An 11,237-nucleotide genomic window follows, 5' to 3' on the forward strand; every position below is an offset into this window, starting at 1 on the left:
CAAAATTGGAATAACAAATAATGACAATTTTTTTTTTAACACAAATTATAACTATTTGGCAAAAAAAAAACACTTGAAAATACTTGCAAAACCTCTGATATTAAATTGCACATAATTAGTAACATAATTTAAGAGTAATTACATTTATCAAACAATTTTACAATCTCTAGTTGTTAGAGGGGGATGGATGGATTGGATGGTAAGAGGGAACGGAGTACAAATAAGAGGTCTTGGATTCAACACTTTCTACTTACATTAAAATAGAAAAATACAATAAAAATAAAATAAAGTAAGAAAATCTCTAGTTACTATGTTTGATCAAACAATGTTACAATGGCGCAACAGTGTAGTTTGTTTACGATGGGAAGTTTTAAAGAAGTTGGCGGTTGATTTTTTTCTTCTTTGCTTTTGTAGATAGAAAAGCGTATTTTAGGAAAATCAAATCAATTGATAAAATGTTCATAGTAAATTTTGAGGTAAATAGGGTCTTAAACTTAGCAATTCAGCTGTTTAATTTTTATACAAGATATTGGGCAACTGCTTTTTTCTTTTAAATGCGTTTATGAGCATCAAAAGCAAGTGGGTTGAAGATGGCATTGAAATTGTGAAGACAATTTTGGTTAAAGATTGGGAGTCAAATTATGTTCTACTAAATTGTGAAATTTGAGAAATGAAAACAAATAAAGTGAATTCAAGATTGATTTCTGTATTGCTACATATTTTCCTTGACAAATCGATAATCCAAAACATAAGAGCTATTTTTCTAGAAATCATTTTGCTTACCTTACTATTTTCCATTATTAATCAAACCATCAAGAATTCAGCATTTCTAAGGAATTGCAAAGCCAACAGCAAAACATGGAGTCTCTTGTTTTAATTATTCTGCATAATTTTGTTTAGTTTATGGTAGGGGTTCTGTCAAGTCAAGCCGCTCGCGAGTAGCTTGCAAGCAGCTTGGTAAAAAGCTTGACTCGAGCTCGGTAAAATCGAGCTCGAGCTTGAGCTCGAGCTACTCGTTACATTTAACGAGTCGAGTTCGAGCTCTTAAAATAACTACTCGAGTGCTCGACGAGCCTAATCGAGTTTTCGTATAATACATATATTATATATATTTTAAGTATGGGATGACTATTATGGGTTTGTGTTTTAATAAATTTACATGAAATAATGTTTAGTTAAAAAAGTGATGGATGGCAAAATGGTAATGTGATAAATCTAAAATGTAAAAAATTAAAAACAAGAAAAAAATCACTCTCGTTTACCTTATTGTCTGAATCCTAAACAAGAATGCACTCTCACAATGTCACTTTCAAAGTTCAAACCTTTAGTACTTCATGGCAACTCACAGGTGAGCAAAAACCAACATCGCCATCGTGCTTTGCTTCTCCTTTTGGTTTCAACTTCACAAATCACAACATGGTCCCGCTGAGCTGCTGATTTTCTCCTCTGCACTTGTAGCATGACTAGCAGCGAAATGTCACTCGATTGTAAAGCACCTTGCAGCCGACAGTTAATGTAGCTCATTTGAGGTAATAAACGACTGACCTTGGTATTTGGGTGTGAATTTTTGAGTCTAAGTTCCCATTCTGCTTCAGAATATGAAAACCTAATTTTGGGTCTTTGGTAAAAATTGTGGGTTTTGTTGACAGTGAATAGAAGCTATTAAATAAGCAATTTGCGGCTTAAATTTAAGGTGGAATCAAAAGGGAGTAAAAGCTATTGTAAATTTTTGGAGAAAAAATTCAAAGTGACATTGGCCCTTCTACTGGTGGTTCAAGATTAGCTGCTGTACCTCAGGGACTAGGTAACCTACTGAATCATTTTGCACTTTGTCTCTGTTCTTTCTCCACGAGTCCAAACGAGTCGAGCTCGAATTTAGTTTTCATTTTATCGAGTCGAGCTCGAGCTCAAATTTATATACTCGTTCGAGCTTGAGATCGAGTTCGAGCTCGAGTATGGTGTTACTCGAGCTCGACTTGGCTCGATAGTAGCCCTAGTTTATGGAAGTCTCTTGTCAGGCAAAACAAAATAATAAAATTTTTTAGGCAAACTATCATAACTTTTATTGACATACAATTCATAGCAAATAAAAGGAGGTCTAATTTTCATATTACATCAGCAGATGCCAATCAAAACTAAAAAGCAACAAGCACTCAAAATATAATCATACAAAAATACAGTAATACTACAACTGCTTCTCAAATCACATAGAAGAAATTGCTCATTCGGAGAGCCAAACAACAGCAGCAGCAAGCACTTGAATGATTGTGGGCCTATCAGATTGGAAGATAACAAAGTACTAATATTAGTAAATTTTCTCTAGTCAAGTGCCAATTTCATTTATAACCAACAAAAAAAGAGATATATGAAAAGTCAACATTGTCTGGTCTAAAATATAAAAATTGCCAAAGCTTTATTCCTTGTTGTGGTGGAGGAGGTAGAAAACTAATCTAGGAAGGGCAAAATATATATCAGCATTACATGAATATAAAAATTTATTCATCTAGAATAATCACCGGTTCAAAAGTTCCTAAAAAACATTAATTAGTAGTTTGTAAGAGTTTTTGGGAGAAAAGCTAGATTGTAAACGAATTAGAAATTAAATAACTACATCAACTATTAGCATAAATTACTATAGAATTCTTCTGAAGCATAAAACCGTTGACAGAAAATTAGATCAGTGAACAAGATAAACAATCTAAATTGTTCGACATCGAATATTTATTCCGTTCAAATGCTAACAGTAAAATAATTATCTTTATAATCAGTCATAACTAAAAAAATCAATGAGATTTTGTAATATCGATTTTAATGAAACATAAGAAAGTGTAATGTAAGTATGAATAATATAAGAGAATTATTAGACTTCAAACTTTTGAGAGAGTTGAAACAATTGCTGGTAGAAAGAGAGAAAGGTTTTGGGATCAAAATTTTCAAAAGGTAAGGAAAGGAAATATTTGGTTTCCAATCACATAATAGTTCATTGGGGAAAAATTCCTTCGAAAGCTATTGATTTGATGTTAGAATCATCTTGGTTTAGTTAATTGGTAACAGGCACTCACTACTTTACGTTACAGTTGCTACGTTATTCTTTGTTTTTTTTAAAAAAAAATTATTAAGCTCTATTATTTTCCCACTGGATAGAATTGGGCAAGTTGGGATGCATAAAAAAAAATCTTTAGAAATATTTGGAAAAACAAATTACAAATTACAATAATTTTGCAAATTATCAATGTTGAGCTCTAATTAGTCCTCTGCAATCAACATATAAAAGTAAAAAGAATAAGTTAGATGAAGGAAAGCCTACAAAAATGTGAAATTTTTCAACGATGAAAAACAGAGTATAAGTGCTTTTATAGGAACTTATTCAACGGAAATTCCTCCTTAGGCGAGTAGTCTTCAATGCGATCATTACCCAGATTTTGTCACAGGCATTTTCTATAAACTTGAAGTATGCATAGCGCCATGACTTCATGAAGAGAAGGATTTCCAAAACTCCCAAGAGCCCGACAGCAAAACCCGGTCCTATTCCAGCATAAAACCAAGACCAATCAGATTCGTTGTGGCCTTCATCATCATCAATAGGCCCATTTTTGGTAGGCAATCTGTGTTCCGAGCAGTTGTTTGGGAGCGGGTTGCCACAAAGTCCACTGTTTCCTTCATAGATGGATGGATAGGTCAAGGTCTGAAGCTGATTTCCGGATGGTATTGGCTCTGAAAGTTTATTGTGTGACAAATTCAAAGAGTTTAATGAGTACAAATCAGATGAGCTTTCAGGAATTGCACCGAAGAGTGCATTCATTGATAGATCAAGTGTTTCAAGTTGCTTCAAATTGCCAATCTTCTCGGGGATCCTTCCAGTCAAATGATTCTATGAAAGATTCAAAACATGCAATTGAACCAGCTCCATTATCCCATCAGGGATCTCGCCAACTAAATTATTTGCTGAGAGGCTTACAGGTTTAACAAACCGAATGCTTTTTGGTGAATACTCAACTTCTCTTCCTCCCTTAATGTCTTGAACGCTTACTTGTGCATAAATGCCGTAACGAATGTCAAATGCTGATACCATTAAGGCAGTAATGTTGTTAAAGCAGTGAGGAATAAATCCACTCAAGAATAAATCCACTCAAGTTCAACATTGTCAGCGACGACCACCGGTTGTCAAACTATCGCTCAATCATGAGCCTACACCCCAATGGCGGCGATAAGACGGTGGTTGTGGAGACTTACGTAATTGATGCGGCCGAGGCCAACACGAAAGAAGAGACGTGTGCCTTTGTGGATACGATCGTGAAACTGAACTTGAAGACCCTTTCCAGAGTTGCTGAGGATTTGGCGGGCAAAGCGCAACAACAGGTTTGAAATTTTCAATTTCTTTCGCTGGTTTTTTTGTTTATTAGCTAAGTAATTAGGTTAGTAGCTAGGAAGAGAATTAGAAATTTCAAAAAACAATGAAAAGACAAAAAAAAAAAAAAATTATTTAAAACAAAAAGATTTTGGTTTCCTCCTTTTTTTTCCTTTCTTATTTGCTGAAAAAAACATTGAAAAAACAAAAAAGACAAAAAAATAAAAAAGCAAAAAAGATTTTTGCTTCTTTTTTCTCGTTGACTTTTCTTTAGTCGGAAAAGAATTTTCAAAAAAAAATTGAAAAATCAAAAAAAGTGAAAAAGATTTTTGTTTCTTTTTTATTTGCAAGCAAAGAACAAAAAACATTGAAAAAAAAGACAAAAAAAAAAAATCCAAAAAAGCACAAAAATATTTTGGTTTCTTTTTTTTGTTTACTTTTTTTAGTATGAAAAGCATTTTAAAAAAAAGTGAAAAATGATTTTGGTTTCCTTTTTACTTTTTTATTTGCAAGTAAAGAACGAAAAATTGAAAAAACAAAAAAAATCCAAAAAAACAAAGATTTTGGTTTCTTTATTCCTTTACTTTTTATTAGTAGGGAAAGAATTTTATTTTTAAAAAACAAAGCAAAAAAAGAAAAAAAAAAGACAGTATAGAAAATTCGCTTAGCTCTACCTAACCTGTATCCATCAACTATGCAAGAGGTGTTATTGTTTTCAAAAGGAAAAAAGGGTAATGCATAATTTTAAATCTGCCACTTTAATGTCTCATAAATACTCTACAAGATCAATATTTAAATTTCTGTCCTTTTGTTAACTAAACAGCACTTGATTCTTTTTTGCCCTATTTAGCCAGCCTATAAACGCTATCTTCTTAAACTTTTTAACTGTTTGTGAACATTTTAATAGCCATTGATGATCACTTGAGTTCCTATTAGTATGTCTAAGTGAGTTCCCTATAAATGTGCCTAAATAGTAGAGGTGAAAATGATAGGTACTTCCACTTTCAGGCATCAAAGTTAGCTATACTTGGGAATCTGTCTAAAGCTACTTCACACACCTTTGCACGTATAACAACTAGCCCTGTAATTGTGTGATAATGCGACGGTGTAGCTTTTGATGTGAATGAAATACTAATTGGCCTCTTTCCATTTCTATCTTGGCTTAGAAACTGAAAGAAGTATAAGTTAAAACTTGAAGTTTGCGCCTGGTGATTGGAGTGACATCTTAATATACTTGATAAGTTGGTGAGGCGATAAAGCAATCAGGGGCAAGTTAGTGCCATGTATCTGTTGTGGTTCCCTATTCGGTTGTTGCAGAGTAAGCCAAGTCGGGAGTCTCGCTATGCCAAATAATAAGTGAAGGTGCAGTTGTGGTTCCCATGCCAAATATCTCCTGAGTGAGCCAGTTGGATTCTCAGGAGACCTAAAAATGAATAAGTGCAAAAAGAGCACAAAATAGCACCCAAAAAAATGTGCTTCTGAAAAAAATTGAGATTGCAATTGCCACAAGAGGGACAGCTTTGCAGTCGAAATACAAAATCTATTAACAAGCTGTAGCCAAGTCCTTGCACTCACATAACGAGGGACAATGGGGGGAACCCCACCGCAACTATAGTGCAGGCCAACCACTGTCGTTACCATTGTTAATGCCCTGGTTCTGGTGAGCAATCCTAGATCTCACTTGGACCTTCGACTTTTAGGTATATTGGGATTTTAAACCAAAAAACTTGGTTGCGAATGGAAAGTTAAGACGAGTCTTGTGGACGTTTTTAACCCAACTCCTGTGAGCACGCCATCTTTCATATCAAATTGTTATGCTTGAACAAATTCCCTTTACTAGGTTAGATGACATTTCATCCCTCACACATGCTGAAGACTGGGAATTAACCAATTATTGCTATTTGATACAGCCTGCTCTACATGTTTTTGAGTGGGAGTATTCGTCAATTTTTCCTCCCATTCAATGGCATAGGGGGTATTCATTGTCCAAGGTGACTTGGCTATGATTGTGAAGAGATGGCTTATTATGCTTGGCACTAGAGACATGAAGTTTTTTAACTCCAACTGTGTTGACACAATACATCACACAGCCGGTCCCAAGTCCGGATGAAGGAGGAGGGATTTTTTTTTATGTTTTAGAAGGCAGCTCTTAGCGTACGTTCTCAAAATCCTTCTGTGCAGATTATATATGAAAGGTTGGTGAATGCGAGTTTTTTTGTTTCATTCTTCTTGGTAGTGCTGAATTTCTGGTCTTCATTTCATAGTTGATCTGGATTTTAACATCTATCCCGGGTTATGATCCAATCACATTTCTTTCATTCTTTTACTTTGCTTTGTTTTACAACCGCACTTTACTATTTCAGAGTTTGTATACTTCACTTTACTTTGCTTTATTGTATACTTTTTCAGAGTTTGTATACTTGTTCACAAGTTAAATTATTTATCAAATAACCTATTTATTAGTTATTACATTAACTAATCAATTTTCAAATTTCTTTAAAACAGTAATAGTCTCATGCTCTAGAAATATATTTGTAAACAAATTTAAAATAATAATAATAAGAAGTAATTGTTTAGAACCTGATTTTGATGGTCTCCTAAAGTTGGTGAAAAGAGCTGCAAAATGTGGCAGACCCAAGTCTTAGAAGATCAATTGATTCTGGTGCAATCTTTAAATAGGATGAAGTGATCAAAAGAAAGAGTAACAAGATTTGGTTATGAAAAAAAAATGGTTCACATATGTATGTTGGGGAGTGGGGACAACCGAGAGCCAGATGAGGAAAGAGAAATTGGGGAGTGGGGACAAAGGAAGTAAATTATAATTGGATGAAATGATAAAAAGAAAAAGTAGTTGGCTTGGGTGTGGAAGAAGAGGAGCCGGTTGTGAAGGGAAATGGGGGACCACAGGAGTAAAGGGAACTTGGGGAGTGGTGACCAAAAGGAATGACTGATATAATTGGTACTTGGCCCTGTTGGTGGGAAAATGGGAACTAGAGGAGGAAAGAGAATGATATAAATTTTGTGACCCATTCTTTCACATTTTTTCTAAAAAAAATTCTGGAGGTACCTTTAAAATTATGTCAAAATTGTAGATGTATTATAGGAATTTAAGGAGGGCAATGGGGTCCGCCCCTGATTCATTACCTTTTCAAGAATTGACATGGCTCCTTTTGTTGCACTCTTCTCCCTCTCTACATAACAAAGGAAACATTTTTATCAATCACCACACTGTCCAGACTATCCCAAACAATCAAATTGAAAATTTTCAAAAACCCAAATGCAAATTACATAAATAAATGCCAATAAAGTACAAAAATAGCAACAAAAAAAAAAGAACATAGCTTTCTGGACAGAAGAGATGGGATGAGAGGCCTTACTGATGGGGCAGGTGATGATGAATCCGGAGTCGGAATGACTAAGGAGAGAAGAGGGGCGTTGTAGTCAAAACGAGGAATGGTGATCACAGCAGAGTGCTGCTCCCAGGGCTTCAGCTCCTCCTTGGTTTTCAGTTCCACTTTCATTGCTTCTTCTTCCAATTCTTTTGCTTTTTCTTCTGTTTTTGCTGTCACAAGTTTTTCCGCCATTCGTTTCTGAGTCTATCGGTGTTTCATTCCCAGTATTACTGAGTTAATGGATTGTAATTTGTATGGCAAATTAGACTCATATTTATATTTCGCAAACGAGGTTATATGCCAGTTCTTCCACTAACTTTACTAATATAAAATGTGATTTATACTAAATGATTTAGGTCCTGTTTAATAACTCAATATCCCACGGTTTAAGGGTGCGTTTGATAAAATTGGAGTCTGAAAATTGAAATCTAATTTTATTAAATTATTGATTTGTTAAATATTAAACCAAATATATTTGAGTGTATATCACATTCACTGATAAATGAATAATTTATCACTTATTTTTGGAACAAGTTTTGCCTAAAAAATTCAATACCACTTAATTAATTCAAATGTTCAATTTTTTGTTATCAAACATATATGAACATATTAAGATCTGAATCCATTAAATTTAAGTGTTGAATTGAGTTAGTAAACAAGGTCTAAATTAATTAAGTGGCATTGAATTTCCTAAGCAAAATTTGCTTCCAAAATGAAAATATAAATTTGAAGTTTGAATTCATTAAATTATTGAATTGTTAAATACTAAATGTGATACATTGGAGCCTAGAAAATTCAGTATAATTTTATATTTTGAAGCAAATTTTGCCTAAAAAATTCAGTGTCATTTAATTAATTTAGTTGTACAATTTTTTGTTATCAAATGTGCCGAATATGTTAATATCTGAATCCATTAATTTTAAGTGTTAAATTGAGTTATCAAATAGAGCCTAATACTTAACAATTCAACAACTTAACTTTATAGAATTCAAACTTCACACATTAGTTTTCAACTTTAATTTTATCACACGCTGCTTCCTTTACCCAAATTCTACCAAACAGAATTTTTCTACATATTACCACCCTCACAATTCACAAAGTCATTTTAACAACTAAATCTATTAACTAATGTCAGTCGGTTTGGACTATTGTGTGATATCAAAGGTTAAAAAAAAAAATCAGACGTGGGCACAAAATAAGACAAAAAAAAGTGTAGACTTTTCTTTTGGAAAAAGGGAGAATTGCAGTTTCAGTCTCCAACTTCAGCATATGTGCTAAATTAGTTTCTAATGTTCCAATCAAAATAAATTTGGTTCTCAAAGTTTCTGGTAGTAGGTACATTCAATAATGATGAAAACTCAACAATGACTAACGGTCAAAATTTAATTATTGTTATTTAATAATTTTGACTTTGTACTTTTGGACCCTAATATTTGAAATTTTAATCATTTTAATCGCTTAAGTTTTCAATAGTGATATTGAGGGTATTAGGATAAAATAAGACGCGAATTACAACACAATTGTCTTAAATGGGTACTAGCAATTCTAGTTAAACTTTTTATTTTTTACTTCGTTTATTCATGCCACTAATGTCTCATATACTTCTTCCCTTTGGTATAATTGGTCTCAATTTGGTATTATATATGTGATTATAGTTTTATACTATTAGTAATTAACTGATGATTAACCCATAATGAGTAAAAGCACTTCATATTAGTATTTATGTTTGCTGGTTTTTATAATTGCAATTCCTAACTATAATAATTTAAGGCCTATATGCACAAGTCATGCAAGAACTAGCATGAATGATAATAAATTTTATATTAATACTAGAATTTTCCTTTTTTATTTTATATATTATCTATATATATTGTTATTTGATTGTAACTTAATCAAAAAAAAAACTCTTTAAGTTCAATGATGTTATTATGTTGATATAAAGTGTTTTTATAAAATTTTATAGGAATTTAGGATGGCATTTGTCATATCTTTAATTCAATGCACAACTTTTCTTTCATTTTAAAACCCTTAACTATAACTAGAAACTTAAGAGACCATATTGATTGAAACTTCAAACATTAGAGACTAAAAATGTAAAGTTAAAATCAGAAAATTTAGAGACCGGATTTGTTTTGGCTGATACATTAGAGACCAATTTGATGTATAGGTCAAACATTGAGAATCAAATTTGTGTTTCTCCCTTTGGAAAATTTTGAGAAGTAGTAATAGAAAGATTTAAAATTCTTAAAGACGTATAGGTTTTGGCAAATTCACATATTCCTAATATCTAATAAAACACATGTCATAATCAAAATTACCAAATTAACCTATCCAACCAAGCAAGCCCCCACTCTAATCATCTGATCCCCAAATTCCCTTTCTTTCTCTTTTTGAGTGGGAAATGAATTAGCCCAAAAATCTAAGCACTACAAAAAAAAAGTGAACAATTACCACACTTTCTTTTGTCATAGTTCTCAATTCGTGTGTAAAAGTGACTTTTTGACATGGTTTTAGCAACTGTGATGTCAAAAAACTTCTTACCACACTTTTGTTGGTCACAGCAATAAATCGTGGTAATTATGCTACTATTTGCCATGGTTGATTAATCATTTTGGAAACTTTTGATATGTGCTGCATATCTTTCTTCAACCGAGTTGTTGGTTGAACCAAGTTTACTTGCTTATGCAAACTAGTTTGAGCAGCCTGTGCTGGTAGATTATTTCAACAATGTTTAATTATGTATTGTGACAGTGGCTACAAAGCAGATCTTAGTTTTTTTTTTTCTTGGGCTCATGAATTGGATTCTAACGTACTTTAATATTGACTTTGTGCTTTTTTAACTTCTTTGGTAATAATGTGATACTGATTACAGTTTTAACATTGTTTTGTAGGGTACAATTAGTAATGATGGGGAATGTGAAAAACTTCATCCAGCTCATTCTTTTTTTTTTTTTCCGAAACGATAAGTGATTTTATATCATGAAATAAACTTTACAAAATCAAGCAAAGGCTCGATAACTAAATACAACCAGTGCACAATGGCACTAAGGAATCACAAATTCCTCATCTTGAATGATATTCAACGCATAAGCGCTAATCCTATTACTTAAATGATTATTATCTCCATCAACTAGGCAAAAAGAGCACATTCGAAACAAGGCCTTCAAAGTGAGAATATCCTCTAGCAGCGTTGTGACGCGCATGTCCAGCGTTTTGGCATTCTGAATTAGATGAAAGACTCGCTTGTTGTCCAACTGCACCTGAATATTCTCGAACTGGTAGACCGCAGCTTTACTGAGCAGTAATTTGACAGCTTCTAATTCATCAATGAGATGATTCCCAGAACTTCTCTCATGTAGCGCCCACCCTTGAGCCTGGTGTTGAAAATTCCCAGTGCATATGATCCCAATTCCAAGTTGAGAAGTGACCTTTCGCACCTGTATTGCTAGTCTCAGTGTCACTGAATTGTGGCCTTGCTCTTGTAGCTGCACTTGTGA

Source organism: Coffea eugenioides, chromosome 11 (assembly GCF_003713205.1).
Source record: "Coffea eugenioides isolate CCC68of chromosome 11, Ceug_1.0, whole genome shotgun sequence".
Taxonomy (NCBI): Eukaryota; Viridiplantae; Streptophyta; class Magnoliopsida; order Gentianales; family Rubiaceae; genus Coffea; species Coffea eugenioides.